Here is a 21,767-nt window from a genome sequence, read left to right on the forward strand (position 1 = left end):
GACTCCTAAGAGCAGAACTAACCAGTGAATAACGGGAATACAGTAAAGAGGAATTAGGACCAGAAGGAGTCGTGCTGTTAGACCGAGGCAACATCCTTCTGAGGCGCAAACAGTCGGTGGCCGGAACGCCGAGCAAGTAAGAGACTCTAAGTACTACTGCAAACAACGGCCGGACAGCCAATTATAGGTTGGCTGTCTCACACAAATCACCTAAGCAGACAACGGAGGCAGCTGTGGGAGAGGGGCGACTCTAGGGTCCCGGAAGAACTCCAGGCCTACCCCGTCATACGGGTGCGTCCTACCATATCATCTGGGGGACGGAGAGAACGAACATCAGAGACAGACAGACAGAAACAGTTGTGAGGACTATCCCGGGAGCTCAGCAGGGAAGAACTACAACACATAGCGCTAGAAGGTAGACACTGATTCCCACCTGTAAAGAGAACTCCTGATGTGCCTTTGGACCGGCCGGTCTCTGACAACCCAGTTAACAGCGCTCTGGACTGAGGTCTCCAAAACCTTCAGTAAAGAGGTAAAGAGACTGCAACCTGGTGTCCTCATTATTTACCGCGACCTGCACCCCACAACTGCACCGTTACAACACCACTTATTGCACCGGACGTCCCCCACTGACGGACAGGGCCACGGACCGGGTCTAGCCACCGTGACAACCCCAGAACTGAGACTCAGAGGCCCGGCTCTGGGTACCCCTCGGCCCTGCGGCGGTGTGGGGGCGCTCCATATACACATGTATATTACAACATAAGATAATATTATATACATTTAAACACAGGCTTGCCATAAGCGGAAGGTAGTGGAGCATTACATGGTCCCGGTACACTCCTTACACTGCCACAAACGGCTACCCCCACAGCCTGCATGTGCCCATGTTGTGCCTCTGACTCTATATGAAGGGAATCACATTCACATGGGTCCTGTGTAAAGACTGTGTACTTTGTGCACGTCTGGCATCCATAGCCTTTTAAAAACACTATGCAATAGTTTTTGATCTAGCTCTTGGGCCAGGCCAGCACAAGAACAGAAGTGTCAGAACAATCCCATAGAAAGCTATGGGGTCATCTCCAGCTTTAGTATTACAGTAAAGGGTTCTGTTCACATTGGCATCATCTATGCACGACGACAGCTACATATGTTTACACCAACATTATTCAGAAAATCAAACCAGTCACTTGAAGATGAGGCCTCTGGTCTCCATGGCAACCATGATCACGCAAGAGGTACGCTACATTCCTTAGCAACAACTCAGATGCAGTCATTCTTATTATCCCAAGGAAAGAAACAATACACGGGTAATGAGCCATATTTACCTTGAAGCAGGAACGGCTAATCGTGACTTCTACCCAAAATGCACAGGTAATAGAAATACAGGCGGCATATCAGGGAATTGAGAATAAACTAACCACTCTATGCACTTCCATGAGGAATGGGGCTGTTGTCAAATGCCAAATGGGGGGTTACTTCGCTTTGGTTCTCATGGCATCAAGGTTGCCAACTTGATTTTTTATTTTTTCTGAACAGTGAATCAAAAAATCTTGAACAACAATATTTTTTAAGGACACATTGGAAAACCATAATAATCATTATAAGTGACCCATGTCTACAGCCCATAATCTGTATAAGTTTCTACAGCTTCCAAAAAAAATCACCGTCAATTTATTTTTATGGATAGGGCAAAAAGGTGCACTATTTATATGGGCTGTCTTGAAATTTCTGGATAGTTGGCAACCCTGCTTGGTAGATGAAGTTTGCAAAAATGGGATCTATCACACATTTATGACATGTCACAATTAAAGACTAATATGCTCTTTGAGAAAAGATCTGTACACTTTGTTTGAATCTTTTTAAGAGTAAATAAACTTTTTCTTTACAATTTTGTCCCACTAGGAAAGTGATGAAACTTTGCAAATCATTTTATTAGGGGATTTATCTTCATTCCTTTTAGAATTGCATGCAAGTGGCTTCCAAACTCCCGCTTTTCCCTTGTCTATTCTTCTGCCTTCAGCTGCACTTATATCAGGACGTTCTTGTTTGGAGTACAGATGATGGCAGTGATGGGTCACCATCTGTCTCCTTCTTTTGAGTGTTATGCTTAGGCTACGGTCACACGTTCAGTATTTGGTCAGTATTTTGCATCAGCATTTGTAAGCCAAAACCAGGAGTGGAACAAATAGAATAATAGAAACAATTCACCACTTCTGTATTATTCACCCACTCCTGGTTTTGACTTACAAGCACTGATGTAAAATACTGACCCTTTCACTGTCATCATCTGTACTTCAAATGAGTAGGTTCTGATATCAGTGCAGGGGACGGCAGGCAAATATACTGGGGCAATGTAAGGGTTTAGACGCCACTTACAAGCATTTTTTTTTTACAGGAATGAAAACAAAACCCCTAATTAACCGATTTGCAACATTTCATGGCTTTCCATGCTGGAAAAAATTAGAAATATAAAACAAAATACAGTAACTACTCATTAAAAATCAAGGTACATTAACCTTAATGACCAGACATGATATTTAAATGAGAATTTCTAACCCGTTATTGGACCTCCACCAATCTAACATTTATAGCCTACCTTGTGGAAAGCTGATTAATGTTACAGACTGAAATAAACCTCTTAATATGTGCTGATTTAACATTTGCCACAGTTTTCATTTTCTATCATATAAGCACCAATGTGTTCCATTTGTTTTCCAAACCGGCAATGTTTAGTACCAAGCAAAAATGGCGCAAATATGTACTATTTTGGACAATGTTCTACTCCAAACCTCGAGCCCAGACATTTATAGGGATGTCACTATGACATATATCATCTACTTAAACATTGCACAGATCAAGTACAACCCTCTCTAAATGCTGTTTTCTCTTCCAACTGGCTAATGTGTCTTACTAATCTGAGATTTTGTTCAGTAATGGTTTGAAGAAGATGACAAGAGCATCACAATGTTGGATTCCAAATTCTCCAGATCTCAGTCTTATCAAGCTTCTATAGGAAGTGTTCGAAAAACAACTCTGATTCATGAAGCCCCTCCTCACAACTTAGGCTACGTTCACATTAGCTTCTTTGGGCGCAGCGTCGTCGACGCAACCCAAAGCGCAATACACAACGCAGTGTTTTTTGATGCATGCGGTCAACGCAGAACAACCCAAATAAACCACCATAAATTGCAAGAAAAAAAAAAAAAAAGAATGTCACACACATAAAAAACAAACAAACAACAAACATTGCAAAGAATAAAAAAAATGGGCAGAGAAATTATATACTTACATCTCTTGAAGGCAGAGCTGTGTCTCGTGTGTGTACTCTCTGTTTCCAGATGTGCAGGCAAGTGAAATACAATGCAATCCCCCTTTTTTATATCTATGGGGTGGTCTTGTCACTGTCTAGACACTTCATCACTTGTTTTTTACTCAAAAGGCGCATGAATCGAACAACGTGGGTCAACGCAGGCATCTGCGCCCTATGCGTTTTACATAGACAGTAATGTGGTTTTTTGGCGCATTTACGATGCAAGTGCGTTGCATGCGTTGTTTCCTGGAAATTTGGCACAGGAAAAATGCAACATGTAGCGTCGGTCGCGCCCTGTCTGGTGCGCCCAAATGAGGCATGCGTCGTACAACGCTTGACAACGCATACCGGCGCATGTCCATGCACCCCCCATGTCAAAGATAGGGGCGCATGACGCATGCGTCGGTATCCGTCGACGACTCTGTGCCCAAAGACGCTAATGTGAACGTAGCCTTACAGGTCCTAAAATATCTGCTGCTAAACTCTTGATGCCAGATACCACTGGACCCTATCAAAGGTCTTCAGGACTCCATGCCACAAAGGTTCAGAGGTCTTGAGGGACTTAAATAATATTTTAATGTTATGGCAGATGTTATGACTGATCAGTGCATACCATTACCAGTTACACTACCCCTTTATGGTAACTGCCATTAATACTATAACTATCCTAGATCACCAACATTATTATTATTATTATTATTATTATTAATAACCTCTTCAATATCTGAGAACATCTGACTTATTACCACTGTACTAGTATGTATGACCATTTTTCAGTGACTTCTATGACATGCAAATAAACCATTTTGCAAAGGTCTAATTGTTTAGGGGTTCTTAAATTGGGATCTGCCCAAAACAGGTGTTGATATATGGTACTGCAAGAGAATTGCACCTGTTTTTCGCAATTTACATGAAGCAATTATCAGCACTGCATGTCACTGATAGTTAGCATGATCATTTATTTACAATGTTGTAATGATTAGCAGCACATCCTTTTTATATAGGAGGGTATCACCGACAGGTGAGGATCTTAACGTAACAATGACCAAGAGCCAGAAATTTACATCCCTTGATCAAGGGCTTTAATCCGGCGGTGGTGTAAATAAAGCTGCCGTCCCTGAAATCCAGCTGGGGACTGTGAGAAGAGAGAAGTGGATTAACACCGCTCAAGTATTCTCTGCAGGTGACCTTTGTCACAGTAGTGGACTGCTTTTCCCTGTATGTGGGGGTTCTATGGATGTGCAGAATACACAAAAAAATCAACAGTAGACATTTTTTATAAACTATTGGATGACAAATTATGTAAAAATGATATAACACCAAGAACAATGAAACAATATTAGAAAAATATCTCACAAAGAAACCTCAAAACAAATAAATATATTTTTCTATATAAAATTACATAGTGATGACCAAAAAAACTATCCAAACATACATCTTAGTTATCCGCAAAAAGGCCAATTAGTTATCCACAGAACTATAATGATCTAATTCAACTAGTTATTCAGTATGAAACTTGAACAGTAAAAAAATACCTTTTTCTATAAAAAGCTAAAAAATATATGTTTATGCTAATCATAGAGTAATTTTTATGTACAACAAAACAATACTCAAAAAATAATACTTTTCTTGCATAAAATAAGGCTACATACTGTACATCACTGTCAGTGAAAAAAATAAAAAAGGTTTTTCTCTTGAAACTGCCAAATGACTGGTGAAGCTCCCAAAGGCAAGAATCTTTCATCTTAAGTAATATTGTGTAGACTGGTCAACCACTTTCAGCAAATATTCTTGGTTGGATAAATTTTAAAATTAACAAAATAATTAATACTGTTTTACTTCCATTTTTTCATCCTTAGCTTTGGCTTGAAAAATGCATTAACTATTGCAATGAAAACTGCATCAAAATTTCCTGTGTGAAACCAGGCTAGGAAGCAATATGCTAACGGAAATGTGCCTTCAAAAAATGTTCTATTGTTTAAATCAGGTTTTATCTTTTATATATACACTACCGTTCAAAAGTTTAGGGTCACCCAGACAATTTTGCGTTTTCCATGATAACTCATACTTTATTAGTCAAATGAGTTGCCACATGAATTGAAAATCTAGCCCAGACATTGACAAGGTTCGAAAAAAAGATTTTTATTTGAAATAATAATTTTCTCCTTCAAACTTTGCTTTCGTCAAAGAATTCTCCTTTTGCAGCACTTATAGTATTGCAGACTTTTGGCATTCTAGTAGTTAATTTGCTGAGGTAATCTGGAGAAATTTCACCTCATGCTTCCAGAAGCCCTCCCACAACTTGGTTTGGCTTGATGGGCACTTTTTGTGTACCATACGGTCAAACTTCTCCCACAACAGCTCAATGGGGTTGAGATCTGGTAACTGCGCTGGCCACTCCATTATAGATAGAATACCAGCTGCCTGCTTCTTCCCTATATAGTTCTTGCATAATTTGGAGGTGTGCTTTGGGTCATTTTCCTGTTGTAGGATGAAATTGGCTCCAATCAAGCGCTGTCCTCAGGGTATGGTATGGCATTGCAAAATGGAGTGATAGCCTTCCTTATTCAAAATCCCTTTTACCTTGTACAAATCTCCCACTTTACCAGCACCAAAGCAACCCCAGACCATCACATCACCTACACCATGCTTGACAGATGGCGTCATGCACTCTTCCAGCATCTTTTCAGTTGTTCTGCATCTCACAAATGTTCTTCTGTGTTATCCAAACACCTCAAACTTGGTTTCATCTGTCCATAACACTTTTTTCCAATCTTCCTCTGTCCAATTTCTGTGTTCTTTTGCCCATATTAATATTTTCCTTTTATTAGCCAGTCTCAGATATGGCTTTTTCTTTGCCACTCTGCCCTGAAAGCCATCATCCCGGATTCGCCTCTTCACTGTAGACGTTGACACTGGCATTTTGCGTGTACTATTTAATGAAGCTGCCAGTTGAGGACCTGTTAGGCATCGATTTATCAAACTACAGACTCTAATGTACTTGTCTTGTTGCTTAGTTGTGCAGCGGGGCCTCCCACTTTTCTTTCTACTCTGGTTAGAGCCTGTTTGTGCTCTCCTCTGAGGGAGTAGTGCACAATGTTGTAGGAAATCTTCATTTTCTTGGCAATTTCTCGCATGGAATAGCCTTCATTTCTAAGAACAAGAATAGACTGTCGAGTTTCACATGAAAGTTCTTTTTTTCTGACCATTTTGAGAGTTTAATGGAACCAACCAATGTAATGCTCCAGATTCTTAGCTAGCTCAAAGGAAGGTCAGGTTTATAGGTTCTCTAATCAGCCAAACTGTTTTCAGCTGTGCTAACATACTTGCACAAGGGTTTTCAAGGGTGTTCTAACCATCCATTAGCCTTGTTACACAGTTAGCAAACACAAAGTACCATAAGAACACTTGAATGATTGCTGTTGGAAATGGGCCTCTATACACCTGAAGATATTGCATTACAAACCAGACATTTGCAGCTAGAATAGTCATTTACCACATTAACAATGTATAGAGTGTATTTCTGAATCATTTAATGTTAGCTTCATTGGAAAAAACTGTGCTTTTCTTTCAAAATTAAGGAAATTTCTAAGTAACCCTAAACTTTTGAACGGTAGTGTATTTATTGATTTTTTTTAATATATTACTATATTAAGAAAATAATCTTAAGGTAGTAGGCATTGGCCGTGACCCGTTGAAGCGCACTCCAGCATGAAATGGCCGTTGCCTGCTCTGCTGCACCTGCTGCCCTCCCCCTCTTCCTCTGCCACAAGAGATGGTTTTAAGGAATATTTGAAATAAAGAAAAACTTTTTATGGACATTTGTGAGTGCCGCTAACTTTCTTTTTCACTGGATAAACCATTTTGCCTTTTCCCCATGTCACACTGGTTAGCAGAGAACCTCCATATACGTTGAGCTTTGGACATCAGACCGCGTTCACACAGGAGTTTACACAGGAGTTTCTCATTTGAGTTACATGATAGTGCTGAGTCAATTCCCCTCTTTTTTTCATAACTTGCATTGCTGGTAGTGTAACTACAAAATAATCGAATACGATAGGAAGCTAACAGGGAAGTTCATTCTCTACACATTTCGAAGTGCTCTCACTTCATCAGTAGAATCTATGTGGTTCTCCTGATGAAGTGAGAACGCGTCGAAACACGTCGAGAGTAAACCACACTGTTACTCTCCTACCATACTGGATTCTTTTGTGGATATACTATCATAAGCGCAAGCTACTCCCAATTCCTATTACCTGAAAAATACCTTGTACCTGCCAACCTGTGGGGATGCAGCAGCTTGAAATTTTCCTTTGAAACCTATTCAGTGTTGTGTCTCACACACTCGAATCAGGTGAGCAGTACCACCTCTCATTCAACACTGCTGTCAGGATAACACCCTATTGTGCTTGATTGCTTGAGTCTTTTATTCAGCTATCATGAATCTCAGCCCCGTCACATCCCAAAAACAGATGCAATCATATGACCCAAGCTTGAGAAAAAAAGCCTGGATTATTCTTATCTCTTCTTACATCTGAAAATAGAAGTCAAACATTTGCTTGTGGCAATGATTGAGGTAAATATAATTGAGCAATTATAAACTAACTGTAGCCTATTTTTTACATAAATGTTATCTACTCAAAGCAATACAATTGTATAAAGGAAACATACGATTAAGATCAATGTTTGATGTTAAACAATTAAAGAGGATTTTTTTTCTTATTAAAGACACATATATTACTTATTACCAGGATCTGTGATAAATGTATAATCCCTATGTCCACATGATCAGGGTCCTGATGCTCTTTGTGTGAATGAAGAAGTAGTGGGTATGCATCAACCCAGCTATATTAGCTTTTTATGGGCCTAATGGAGATGGTACTCGATCATTACATCCCGCAGCTGCATTCCCATATTGGGCTATACATTGCTATATTGCTATATACAGCAGTCTAAAGTTGACTAAAATAGATTTTTTTTAATGAAACAGTAATACATTTAAATTAAATAAGTTATTAAAATAAATTATTTTAACTGCCTTATGAAAGACCACCATAATAATGCTGTTAAATATTTTCATTCAAAAATTTTCACACTTCACCATTTATAATGGTTTTGTGCACTAATGTAAATTTTATAGTAACTGTGTGCCAATATGATATATATTACTTTTTTGTACTAGTGGATATATTCTGATTGCTTTTTTGATAAAAAATAAATTAACGAACGGAATTGAAACATAAAGGGACCAACATATCACTGGTGAAGTAAAAAACACGTGTTGATTAGGAAACTATATGTATAGCTCAAATACATTCTGGGTTGTCAGAATAGTCTTGTGATCTGTAACATGTGTCTGTATGTGTCTGGAGTGGTTAAATTTCCTTGTCATGAGCTCTAGGTTGGGAAAAACAGATGTCGGCTGACAAGTATCTAATGTGTATGGTCAGCCATACTGGCAGGCGTGTAATGCTATTTGCAAGCAATGATGATATCCCCACTGGTGTGTGAGTACATCTATGGGGTCCCATTTGTAACGTGGAGTGGGACGTGGTCAAGGTACTCATCTTCCACGCCTCGGCACACTACATAGAAACTGGGGTCCTGGCTGAGTGTGTGGACTTTAGCTGTGGTGGCCACATGCCCTTGCAGAATGCATGGTGTTGTTCTATTCGGCTGGCCAGGACCAGATGTTACAGCGTTCAGTGAGGGAGACCATAGTTCATAAATAAACATATTTCTACTGAACAATAAATTTTGAGGAACTATGTACATTCATCTTCAGGAACCTTTTCTGTTATGACATGGAACATTATCACATACTTTCTCCTCTCTTTCCTGGAGTCACTCTCGCTTTTTACTTCATTGGCGCTTCTGCCTCAACACAGCCCAGCACACTATTCCTGGAGCCTCCTCGTCCCCAATAATGGCATTAGTGTCCAGCAAGCAAGAATCATATACTTCCACCAGCGATTCCACATCCTTCTCTTCAGGGAGTTTTCAATGCCAATATGGCCGCTACTTAGCTATATGCTTTATTGAGACCTCTGGATTACCACGCGGGCATTTCCTTTACGTCTCGCTTAACCTTCCTTCTCCATCCCATTACAAGACTGACAGACAACTCCATATCGCCCCACTAGGCTTTCTTCCCCAGGCCCTGATACTTCTTCTTTAACTCCCTTTTTGCTCTGAACAGACCACAGACGCTAATCACTTCCTTCTCGTTGTCGCTTCTCCCGTAGTAGCTTACTGCCTGCCTTGGTTGTCTCCCTCTTGCCACAAAAGCATCCACTGCATGTGGTTCTACTACTCAGCCAGATCTTAGGTCTGCTACTACGGCAGTCTCGTTCCTATCTGCCATTCTACCTGGAAACTCTCCGTTGTGCCCTCACTTAGCACCTCCCCACTGGCCTAATCTTACCTATTAACTCCAACTATCCTTTTCAACAACCTGTGGCTGGGGGGAAACACAACCTATCACTATCAATGTAGGACAGTAAACATTCCAAACACTATAATAAATTACATCATTTCAAGGGAAAGTGTGGGCACTACCTACACTTCCTTACCCATTGACTCAGCATAAATGTGCTTGTTTCATGGACAGGACCAGTGTGCATTAGTATACCTTTTTATCTGTATAGAAAATCATGGTACACTATTTTGTAAAACACATAGAACTACTTCAGGTTAACGAAGAAGGCATAGAACCACTTCACGTTAAAGAAGAAGAAAAAAAAATGTGTCTTGTCATTGCCAAAAGTTCTGAGAGTGACACAAATTTAGGGTTTCACAAACTTTTGCTATTTTTCGATCTTTTACTCAGACGTTTTTAAGGTTACTAAAGTTTATCAGCATTTCATAAGTTTTTAAACTTTTATTAACAAATACATCGAGTTTATGCAGACTCAAAATTTAGTGTCAACCCTTATTTTTTAAGAAATTTGTAATTTGCCCTAGCAGCTGGATATCAGCTTCCGGGTCTAACCCTAAACGATGATAGCCCATTCTTGTCTAATCAGGGCTCGGAGTTTATCACAATTTCTAAGTTTGTTTGACTAACCACATTTTGAGGATTGACCACAGTTTTTCAATAGGATTGAGATATGAGGACTTTTCTGGCCATGGACCCAAAATTTCAATGTTTTGTTCACCGAGCCACTTAGTGTCATGTCGGACGCTATTCACACTAGGGCGTCCGACAGACAGCGGTAATTCCACATACGTCCACTACACGCTCAGTGGCGTCGGCTAGACTTTATCCAGCTTGCTCGGGGTTAATCTAGCTGGTAATTTGGTTGGAGGCTGGGTCACGCCCACGGCCTTTAAATAATCGTGCTGGACTTTGGGCATCGCCGATTATAGCTTGTGCTTTGTGCCTAGCAATTCCGGTCTGGAGTGGTGGTCTTGTTGTAGGAATATCGTATCTGGTGGTGTATTATCCTTTGTCATATTCCTCCTTCTTATATTTGTATTTGTTTTGCCCTGTGCACATTATAGTGTATTCCTATAGTGTGTCTGCGGCGTGGTGCGTTTTTCAGTTTTCCCTGTCTGTGCTTTCTGTGGGGATTGGTGTGTGGTCTCTTCACTGGGTGGCGGGTGGTGGTTTCAGCTTAGGGCTGAAACAGGAGACAGGGTCAGGCCTGGCGGCCCAGACATGCACACCTTTAGTGTAACTTCTGGGAAAGGGACAGACAGGGTTTCCCTAGCCTGAGGGATATCGCAGGGGCCTGGGTAACCAGCCTTAGTCTACCCAGTACTCCCGTGACACTTAGTTATCAATTTTGCCTAGTGATCTTGTGCTCTATCATGCTGGAAAAAAAACAATATTCATCACCAAATTGCTCCTGAATCGTTGGGAGAATTTGCCCTTTGAGGTTGTTTAGATATTAAGGGAATATGTCAGGTCATTTTTATGTAGTTTGCTAATAGTATCCTGAAATAGAGCTCGGGCAGCCCTTTCAGGATATGCAACTTTTATTGCTCTTAACCAAGGAAAAATGTATAGTTGCGTGCAAGTCAAGCATATGTATATGGCAAATTAATATTCAACTCTTCCCACGCCCATAAACGCGCCCACACCTCTGCACTGGCGTCACTGATTCCCTTTGAACAGAATTTTGCTGACATTATCATCACTGTCCCCATTGAGGCTCACAACCTAAATCCCTATCATTATGTATTTTGCCATTGGACTGGCATACCCGAAGAAAAGCCACATCTTTGCAGATGTTGTCCTTGGTGGGATTGATGGGATTTTTTGGGCGCAAGCGTCAGGGCGCAGAGGACGCAGCATGTTGCATTTTTTTTGCGCTAAAAAAATGAACGCATGCGTCACAAAACGCTGCGTTTTGCTGCGTTTTGCATGCGTTTTGCGTGCGTTGTGCGTTGCGTCGCCGACGCAGCACACAACAACGCAAATGTGAACGTAGCCTAAGCTGTGCAAGGAGAATATTATGTAATTTTCTCCCTACAGCTGCTCTTCCAGTAAACCTACCTAACATGATCTATTCACTATTTACCTGCAGATTATCATTAAATCTGCAGGTAAATAGCTTTTTGTAGATGAAAGGTTTCCTTTAAAGTCTACTTTCTAATTTTAAATAAACATTTACAATTTTAGAGAATAAGAATTTTCTAGACTTTTAAGATAAAGAAACAATTTATTTAATTTGGTAAATATTATTGTTTTCCTAATGATTTTTGCATTATCTTCAGCTGCCATAAAGATTTATGTTCCCTGCAATAAAAAATTTGTCATGGATGGACCAGACTAGAATCTATTTGTGTTACTTCTATACTATGAGGACAAGTTTCAAAGCTTAAACTGGTAGATATCACATCTGAATAACTTGCGTCACTGTATGAGTGTGTTCACAATTAAGAATACTCTAAGGACCTAGAACAGGAACCAATGTCTCCACTTTATTGGTCCCAAGGATATATAGCTCTAACAGATGCTATCTTCCTCTTTTATACCCCAGAGAACAAATCTCTGGCCCCCACTTCATTTCCAGCGTTGTCGCTGTTCTACTTTCTATTTTTCACGTTCTCATCTGCATTTACTTTCTAAAAATGAGCCCTTCGATGTCGCAGTATTCATCTGTAAAGCTCATACATTCTAATATTCTAGTGATTTCCCTATAGGAAAATTATGACTGCAGAATAAATTACCATAATACATATTATTCTGCAGCCTTAAAAGGGAAATGTCCTACTAAACGTTTTGACTTCAGAAATGATTTTTGTTCATTAGTGAAACATTTTCAACAGTTATTTTCTTATTGTTTATTTTACTGGATAACTTCCTAAAGAAATACTCATTCGGCCCTATTCACATATCCATATTACGGATTTTTTGTAAGGTGCTGTAACAGGACACAGACTATTTCCATATGCCTCCATGCTCATATGAAAAAAGTATGGCATTCTTCATTGTGTAGGGACCGCAGGTAAAGAAGGATGCAGGGACAAATAGGAGCCAGAAAGCAAATAGCGTTTTTTAACTTTCTTTTTAACTTCCAACCAAAAAGATGACAAACGTTTTTCCACGCAGGGAACTTATATACAAGAACACAATCTCGCAGTAAATCCCAATTATTATATGGCCGCCCTGAACTACACCCGTAGAACGCGGCAGCGCCTCACTAGTGACTCCCTACTAAGATAAAGTCAACAACGGTCACTTATCAGTGCTGGTTCAGCGATGTAGTCCTGACGGTGAGGCTCCGACAACGCCGTAGTCCTGATGGCGGAGGAAGGAGGTGTCTTCTGGCGACGGGCCCAGGCGTAGAGTCGAGTCCAGAATGTCTTTTGCGGTGCTGCGTTCCCTCCTGCAGGCGGACGTTGATCCGAGGTAACAGCCTCCCAGTCCAGAGAAGAGTCTTTTTGAGGAGGATTAGGAGAATAATCAGTATCAGTCACAGCTGAGACGAAACCATGCGAGTCCGTAGCACTCTCTGGCAAGGTGCTCTCAGGGAGCGCGGTAATACTGTCCCTGAGCTGGTCAGCACTACCCCTCTGCCTGGGGGGTCGCTGACGACGAATGCGTCTCTTTTTGGGGGCTCTGGTAGTTGCCCGCAGTGTCTGTTGCACGTTTTCCCCCTGCTTCCAGCGAGTCTCACTGCGGCCTGCACACACACAACAACTGCGCTGCAGTTTCCTCTCCTCAGAGATTTCCCGCGCTTCTCTGCCCCTGCTTTTGCGCGTTTTGCTTTTTATCCTCTCCTCTCCCTGCGTCACTCTTCCTCCTGTCACATGAGCCTGGCTTCCCATGCACCCCTCAAATCCGTCCCCCGGAACCCCGACTCCCGGCAACAATGGTTCCACCCGTCTGCACAGCTCACCAGGTCCCTGTCCCCTACATTCCCCCACCCTGTATGCTCGCCAGTCCCTGGGCGAGGCCTTCGCACTGACAGGTCGCCCACCTGACGGATTGTTCCACACTTGGGTCTGTCTGGTGTGTAAGTCAGGACTGTAGCGAGTTGGGGGTCTACCGGCAGTAGAACGTTCAGAACGTCGTGGCTCGGGTCCTTGTATAGGGGGTGTTGGGGAAATGTCGTCAGCGGAAGAGTGACTGGTCAGGGGTAGTGTAGTAGTCGAGATAGGGGGAGTATTTTGACGCCGTTCTTCTTCTTCATCATCTTCTTCATCCCACCAATGGTTGTTGGGGGATTCAGTCGTAGGTGGCTCTTCCCTGATTGCGGATTCCGGGGTGTCCGAGTCAACAGAGCGACACAACCGGAGCATGTTGCGATGAAGAATGCGAGTACCTGTACTTCCGAGGGCCTCAGACTGCACTTCATATACAGGTCCATGCGGGTCTATACGGCGAAGCACCCGATAGGGTGTTTTTTCCCAACGATGGTCTAACTTGTTTTGCGGTCTTTGCTCTCGAACGAGTACTCGATCACCTGGCCGGAACTCTGGGGGTTTTGCTGTAGGGGTGCTCCGATGCTCCACTTCCCGAATTCGAGTGTGTACCAGTCGGTGTAAGGTCTGCAGCCGATGCCGATGATCACGCACCCACGAAGCCATCCCTGTTCGGGGGCCTTCTTCCTCCGAAGACAGTTCCAGATCTGTCATGCCTTTTCCTGGGCGCCCAAAGACCACTTCATACGGGGTGCGTCCTGTGACTTGATGAACTCTATTGTTGTAGACCCACACTAGGTCCGACACATACTCCGGCCAGCGGGCCTTCTGATCTTGTTCTAGCGCACGCAGCATTTGAAGCAAAGTCCGGTTAAACCGCTCACAAGCCCCATTTCCCTGGGGATGATACGGTGTGGTGCGTGACTTATCAATGCCGTAGAGGCGATGCAGCTCTTCCATGACTTTGCCCAAGAAACAGGCGCCTTGATCCGAATGTATTCGCCTCGGACAGCCGTAAACTTGAATAAAGTTCTTACAGATAGCGCTCGCCGCCGACTCAGCTGTCTGATCACGGGTAGGGGTGACTACCGCGAATTTTGAAAAATGATCTACCATAACGAGGCAGTGTTCGTAGCCTTGATGCGCTGCTCCAATGGTAATGTAGTCTATCATTAATACTTCAAAAGGGGCAGACGTCGTGATGCTCTGCACAGGCGCCCTTTCCTCCGGTGACTTGGTTAGCTCACATTGTCGACATTGTCTACAGGCAGTTTGTACTTCCGCAAGCAGCCGAGGATGATAGAACCGAGTTTGCAGCCACTTAAACGTCCTCTTCACTCCGAAGTGTGCCCCGGACTCATGAGCTTCTTTAGCAACTGCGGCCACCACGGGCCCTGGTAAGACCATCTGCCAGGTCGGCTCGGAATCTGCCTGAGCCATGGTTAAGTGGCATAAGAGCCCGTCCTGAAGAGTTAGGCGCTCCCACTGCCGCAGAAGAAGGTTCAGGTCTGACGGGAGAGTTTGTCCAGGGCTCCTCACGGGCAATAGACCATTCGTTATCCACTGTCGCAATGGAGCTAGTTCCTGGTCTTCCTGTTGCAGCCGTATCCATTCGTCCCGACTCTGAACCAACAGTCCTGTAGCCGTTCCGTTCCCGGTCTGTTCCCGGCTCACAGCCGTCCGAGTAGCGCCCCCGATGGCGTAGGGGATTTCTTCTCCCTCCAGCTCCTCATCTCGGTTAGTCCTTGGGGGATTCTTCCGCAGACGAGATAATGCGTCAGCATGAACATTCTCCGCTCCTCGCTTGTAAAGGATACGGTATCTGTACTTGGCCATCCGGGCTACCCAGCGCTGTTCTAGGGCACCCAATTTTGCATTTTCCAGATGTGCCAATGGGTTGTTATCCGTGCGTATCAGCACCTCGGAACCGGCCAGGTACTCAGCGAACCGCTCCGTCATAGCCCACACCACGGCCAGCAGCTCCACCTTGAAAGAACTGTAATTGTCTGGGTTCAACTCAGAGTCATGAAGAGACCGACTCGCATAGGCGATCACTCTCTCCCGCCCATCCTGAACCTGAGACAACACAGCCCCCAATCCCTGAGAGCTGCCGTCGGTGTGTAGGATGAACGGTTGCGAAAAGTCCGCATAAGCCAACACCGGCGGCTCCATGAGAGCTGTCTTCAAGTCCCGGAACGCTGCTTCTTGTGACTCCTGCCATTGTATCTTCTTTCCCCGTTCCTTGGGGGAGCTTCCTTTCAGCAGGACTTGTAGATTGTGAGAACGGCGAGCAAAATTCTTCACGAAGCGCCGGTAGTACCCAGCGAGGCCCAAGAACGCCCGTACATCCTTAGCAGTCTCCGGTGTGGGCCACTCCTGGATTGCAGCAATCTTCTCCTGCGATGGCCGGACTCCTTCGGCGGACACCACATGCCCCAGGTACTCGATCTGTTCCCGGAACAAGTGACACTTCTGGGGCTTCACCTTAAGCCCGTATTTCAGCAACCGGTCTAGTACCTGTTCCAGTCGGCACAGATGTTCCTCGAATGTTGGGGCGTAGATGATGATGTCATCCAGATAAATGAGAGTGGCCTCGAAGTTCAAATCCCCCAGACACCGCTCCATTAATCGTTGGAAGGTGCCTGGAGCGTTGGCCAGCCCAAACGGCATTCGATTGAACTCAAATAGTCCCATGGGAAGGATGAACGCTGTCTTAGGACGATCTGCTTCTGTCATCGGGACCTGCCAGTATCCGCTGGCTAGGTCTAAGGTGGAAAAATATTTGGCCCGACCCAGTACGGAGAGAGACTCCTCGATACGGGGAAGTGGATAAGAGTCTCGGACGGTGCATGCATTTAGCTTACGATAGTCCACACAGAACCGGAGCGTGCCGTCCTTTTTCCGCACCAGCACGATCGGGGCAGCCCACGGGCTCTGACTCTCGCGGATCACTCCCTTTTGTAGCATCTGGCCTAACAACGTCTTTACTTCCTGGTACATCTGCGGGGGAATCTGTCTGTACCGCTCCCTGATGGGCACTGTATCTCCGGTCGGAATTCCATGTTCGATGGCCGTGGTACAGCCAAAATCATCTTCATGTTGCGCAAACACTTCAGCATAGTGTCCAAGGAGCCGCTGCACTCGCGAGACTTGTGATGGATCCAGACCCGGCAATTCTGCTCGCATATGTTCCAGAATAGTTTGACCTTTTCGGAACGCTATCAGCTCAGGATCCTGTGTAGACCGGACACTGACCATCCAGGGATCAGGGGAATCCACCTTTAACTGTAAAGTATCTGGAGGAGGCATCACTTCTAACGGTCGTAACACTTTGGCCATCTCACTTCGGACCCGTAGCACGACATCGTGTTCGTCCACATTCACACATCGCACTGGTACGGCCCCATTTTTAACAGTAGCCAGAGATCGGGCCACCAGCAGTCCTGTGGGCAAAGGGGACGTAAAGGTGGGCTCAACCTGCACTTGCACTCCTTCCAGAGGGATGCGAGCTCGGATGGGCAGGGATATAACAGTCTGTCCTGGGGGAAACGTCACTTCTGCTGTCGGGGAGGTGATTACTTTCCCTAGTATGTCTCCCTCCTGAAAGGTCTCTTGCACACGGACTTCCCTCACTAACTGTCTGAACACGGAGCCTTGAGATGTACTGGTCCCCCACTGATTGAGTGTCTCTTGTGTGGTCTCCCCTAACAGCAAACTGCCAAAGTCCTTCAATACATTCATCCCCAAAGTCACGATATGTTGTGGGCTGGGATCCCCCTGCGTCAACACAACCCCCCGGCGGCCCAGGTCTTTCCCACATAAAGATATTTGCATCCAGGTGACCCCTTCCACTGGGATGGGCAGCTGATTGGCGGCCTGCAACCGGATTACGGGGCCCCATTGGGGTCTGACTGACACAGGGAAGTGTTTTCTAAAATAGGCCTCGGGCATCGTCGTGACTTGAGATCCGGTGTCCACCAGACAACGTACAGCCCGCCCTTCAAACTCTGCCCAAACCAGGGGGCAGCTGGCAACCAAATTTTCGGGACTTTCACCACCCATCCGCGGGGATTCTGACTCCGAGCGTCGTCCCCTTAGCTCGGAGTCCTCTAGTTTAACGGCCGCCGTGACGAGGCCCTCCCTCTCCGGGGGCACTCCCGTGCGAAATGTCCTGCCTCCCCGCAACCATAGCAAGCACCGGGGACCGGATAATATCCTAAACGAGCGCCACGAGCTGGACTCCCAGACCCTTGCCCCCGGGGTAGCTCCCTTGGGCTTCGCGCATTTTTTTTAACTTCGGCCAGTTCCTCTCGGATTTGTTTGAGCTCCTGCCGCATCTCCTGAACCCACGACGGCTCACCCCCTCCTGGTGCAGCGGTCTGGATAACCCGAGCCTCTCCTGTCAGGACCGTCACCCCCCTCTCTTGCTCCCGGGTGCGGGCCTCATTGCCTATGTCGGAGAAAGTCAGGCGCGGGTCGACCCGCACTCGTTCACGTAGAGCCTGTTTGGTCAACTCATCCCGCAGTCCCGTCACCAGTTGGTCGCGCAGGGTCACGTCAACATGTCCCATCCCCATACCATCTTTCCGCACGATTGCAATGTTTAGCTCTTGCAGAGCATTCATGTACTGAGTGACAGTCTCGCCCTCTTTTTGTCGCCGTCCAAACAACCGGGCCCGCAGCTCTCCCACGTCGGTGGGATCCCCGTGCGTCCCCTCTAACACATGTAACACCCCGGTAAAAGTATTCCGCTCTGTGGGGGGTCTCAACATCACTGAATCCCGAGCCTCTCCGTCTAAGGCCATAATGGCCACCTCTGCTTCCAGGGCTGGGGTCATAGGATGCATTCTCAACAGCCCCCTCATCCTTTCAGTCCAGCTCCACAACAACATGTTGCTCCCATTAAACTTGGGCAAATTGTTTAACATGGCCCCCAATGAGAGAGAAGCTCTAGGCCCAGCCCCATCCTCCGTATCTTCTGGCTCCTTCTTTGGATCCTGCATCCTGCCGACTACGCCAAATGTAGGGACCGCAGGTAAAGAAGGATGCAGGGACAAATAGGAGCCAGAAAGCAAATAGCGTTTTTTAACTTTCTTTTTAACTTCCAACCAAAAAGATGACAAACGTTTTTCCACGCAGGGAACTTATATACAAGAACACAATCTCGCAGTAAATCCCAATTATTATATGGCCGCCCTGAACTACACCCGTAGAACGCGGCAGCGCCTCACTAGTGACTCCCTACTAAGATAAAGTCAACAACGGTCACTTATCAGTGCTGGTTCAGCGATGTAGTCCTGACGGTGAGGCTCCGACAACGCCGTAGTCCTGATGGCGGAGGAAGGAGGTGTCTTCTGGCGACGGGCCCAGGCGTAGAGTCGAGTCCAGAATGTCTTTTGCGGTGCTGCGTTCCCTCCTGCAGGCGGACGTTGATCCGAGGTAACAGCCTCCCAGTCCAGAGAAGAGTCTTTTTGAGGAGGATTAGGAGAATAATCAGTATCAGTCACAGCTGAGACGAAACCATGCGAGTCCGTAGCACTCTCTGGCAAGGTGCTCTCAGGGAGCGCGGTAATACTGTCCCTGAGCTGGTCAGCACTACCCCTCTGCCTGGGGGGTCGCTGACGACGAATGCGTCTCTTTTTGGGGGCTCTGGTAGTTGCCCGCAGTGTCTGTTGCACGTTTTCCCCCTGCTTCCAGCGAGTCTCACTGCGGCCTGCACACACACAACAACTGCGCTGCAGTTTCCTCTCCTCAGAGATTTCCCGCGCTTCTCTGCCCCTGCTTTTGCGCGTTTTGCTTTTTATCCTCTCCTCTCCCTGCGTCACTCTTCCTCCTGTCACATGAGCCTGGCTTCCCATGCACCCCTCAAATCCGTCCCCCGGAACCCCGACTCCCGGCAACAATGGTTCCACCCGTCTGCACAGCTCACCAGGTCCCTGTCCCCTACAATTGCACACCATATTCTGGAGCTATGATTTCCATAAACATTACATCTTGGTAAAAATACTATAAATATACCATAACTGACACTGTACAGCCTACATCACAAGGCTCTGGTCTTTTAGGGCAGGGGCAGACGGCCGTAGATTCTCTCATTTTAGAGAATCGGGCCCAATATGCAAATAACAATCTGATCAAACTCTGATCAGAGTTAGACCACAGTTTGATGGTAGTGTGATCTGATTCTCTCGGATAAGGAGAAGATGGAAAAAAAAAGTCCCCATCTTCTCCATTCTGATGTCATCCGATTGCAGTCCGATGTTTTCCATGGACTCATTGACTTGCACAGCCAAATGTGATCTGAATATCAGATCAGACTCGGGCATGCAGTGATCAGACATGTGCACGGCCCCATACACTATCATTGATCCAAGTGCGATGCGATGTTTTGTCAGATGGTGCCAAAAATACACTGGTTTGCGAGCATACTGTGATGGTGCATCCAACCCTAAAGAACTTCCCATAGTTATGCCCATGTGAACCTTGATGAGCTACTCGGCATTTGGATAGGCCATTAATGTAGTAACTGGTGACGAGCGAAAGTGCTTGAATATTGTCTTATCCGAGAATGCTTGTGTGCTAACCGAGTGTCTTCGAAAAATATGTTCAAATCCCCGCGACTGCATGTCTCACGGATGTTTGACATTCAGGGATTGCCTGTTTGTTAGGCAATCCCTGCATGTGTTGCGCCTGTCGAACATCTGCGAGACATGCAGTCGCGGGGACTGAACATATTTTTCGAGCACGCCGAAGACACTCAGTTAACACGTGAGCATTCTCTGATAACATCTTATCCAAACACGTTCGCTCATCACTGCTAGCGACACAAGAGTGAAAACTTCATATATTTATTGGGTATCACTCTACCACCTACAATAATAGCCACTGCCTTTACATACACTTTTCATTTTTTTACATAAAAAATGTGTTTAGCCTCAGTTTGGAGTAAATTATTAAAAATGGCTGCTCACAACTTAAAAAAATACCGAATGCTAAAAAAAAATAAAATAAAGTATTTTCATCTCCCCAGTCCCTTACCACTCTTCTTCCAATGTTGCTCCAGTTTGCTGCTGGTTACTGTATCCCCTGTTCAGTGCAGATTGCTATGTAACTGCTGCAACCAACCATTGGCTACAGTGGTGACTAACATCACTTACTGACTGGGCCAAGCAGGAAGTACAGAGTCAGTTTTTGTACATCATGTCGCAGCTAGATGGACATGTGACCTCTGCAGCCAATCACTAGCTGAAGCGGTGATTCATAAGTCACCACTGCAGTCAGTGACTGGCTGCAGCAGTCACATGCCTATCTGGACTGAATAAGAAGGATGGAGACTTGGAAGAAGAGCAGCTAATGATTGGTAAGAAGAGTACCAATTTTTAGGTAATCTAGATTTTTTTTTTCATTTTTCATGGGGTGAGCAACCACGTTAAATAATTTTTTGCTTTTTTTTAATCAGAGGTGTGCAATCTCTTTAATTGCTGTTACCTTGGATTGTGTGTATTATGCTCATATGTTATATTCAACTGGAGTGAAGTATTGTAAGAACATAAAATGCTTGTACAGTAGTAACACATTCTTGAACCCAGTAATTGCACAGAACAGACCTTTGTCTATATACAGAACATTACCCAGGCATTGACCTTGACAGGCTATTGATCGATAGCTCTGCGTGCTATTCACTTTACACTTCTGTACTACTGAAGCACTGTCACTTTTAATGCAAAGTTGTTTTGTGAGACATGAACTTATGTGGCACTTCTACATGGCCTTTTTTTTTAGACAAATCAGTCAATTGAAGGTCATGGAGAAAAGTGAGAAAATAATGGATGAGACTGTTCAACTGCTATCTGCATTCACAGGTGTATTTCCATAGCCCGCTTTTAATAAAATTGCCTGTATATGCTGTGCCTGTACTCGTGGCTAGAAGCATGCACAGCGCAAAAACGTCATTCATTGTTATTATTTTTCTGTTAATACAATTCTGAGATCATTGTGTTCGTTGAGATAATCTCTTTTTAAAAATTCCATAAAGACTCCCCAGGAATAGTGAGCAGTAGAATGTTATTTCTTTTATAGA

The 21,767-nt window shown here is 44.7% G+C and overlaps 1 protein-coding gene across 3 annotated transcripts in view; it reads right to left on the bottom strand.

Moving 5' to 3' along the window:
- PDE8B (phosphodiesterase 8B) overlaps positions 1-21,767 on the bottom strand; it is a 339,284-nt gene that overhangs the window by 165,287 nt on the left and 152,230 nt on the right. The window lies entirely within an intron of this gene.

The sequence above is a fragment of the Ranitomeya variabilis genome, chromosome 1 (genome assembly GCF_051348905.1).
Source record: "Ranitomeya variabilis isolate aRanVar5 chromosome 1, aRanVar5.hap1, whole genome shotgun sequence".
Taxonomy (NCBI): Eukaryota; Metazoa; Chordata; class Amphibia; order Anura; family Dendrobatidae; genus Ranitomeya; species Ranitomeya variabilis.